General features: G+C 39.6%; 1 long non-coding RNA gene across 1 annotated transcript; it reads left to right on the plus strand.

Moving 5' to 3' along the window:
* On the plus strand, window positions 1–904 carry LOC109954190 (uncharacterized). Its single transcript, XR_002274047.1, has 3 exons — window positions 1–79; window positions 348–436; window positions 760–904. It is a non-coding gene; the product is annotated as an uncharacterized LOC109954190 (long non-coding RNA).
* The last annotated feature ends 22 nt before the right edge of the window (window positions 905–926 follow it).

Raw genomic sequence — 926 nt, forward strand, 5'->3', positions numbered from 1 at the left:
GAAGAGGTGGAGAAGAGCTACGACCCGAACGATGCCACCCTGAAATTTGTCGACAGGGAGGACGACATAGATCCGTTATGTAAGAGTCATTTCTCTCTGTTTTACTGTCCATGTAGATAAAACAGTGCGACAGTGTTATTAGTTAATGCTGTGGTTCTAATTTTATTTCTCTACTGAATTTTACAAACAGGTAACCTTTACAGAAACACTGGTCACATTCCTGAGTAACTTTGGAAAACCCTTCTGTGACCGCTGAACATTTTCCTAACCAAAACATGTTTGCTGGGCTCACTTGTATTCTATTCATCATATTCTATTACTAAACTACCACCTGTTGTGCACTTCAGCTGACAGCTGCCTCAGAGCAGAGATGTCCTGCGGTCACGCCGTCACTCCTGAATCTCTAACGTCGTGGTGTCGCAGCCTGCTAAAGCAGGTAGCTCATGTTTTTAAAGCACTTTTATTTTATATCAAAATTTTAATCAAAGCAATCTGGTCATGATAAAAGGAGAAAGTGATTATAAAAAAACAATTTGAATCACCATATTATGTTACAACATGAGCAGTGTGTTAAATGTAACAAAAAGTAAACTGTCTGCAACACTTCATGTCAGAACATTTTACATTTTCAGATTCATTATTTAATTGAAAATGTATTGGGGCTGCTGCTCTCTTGATAATGTTCACTGTATCTTTACCATAAACAAACATTTTTGTCTTCTGTAATCCTAAATAAATTCTTCTCTTTCTTGTTTCAAGGGGAAGTATGAATTCAGATGCCCCGCATTAGTAGATGGAACCAAACAGTGCAATGAGCTGTGGCCGTACAAAGAGGTGCGCAGACTGGCTGATCTGTCTGTGAAGGAAATGCAGGAGTTTGAAGAGTCCATGGCCCGACTGGCTGCAGCAGACTACTGTGAGATCAA

This window comes from Monopterus albus, unplaced genomic scaffold (genome assembly GCF_001952655.1).
Source record: "Monopterus albus unplaced genomic scaffold, M_albus_1.0 scaffold4259.1, whole genome shotgun sequence".
Classification (NCBI taxonomy): Eukaryota; Metazoa; Chordata; class Actinopteri; order Synbranchiformes; family Synbranchidae; genus Monopterus; species Monopterus albus.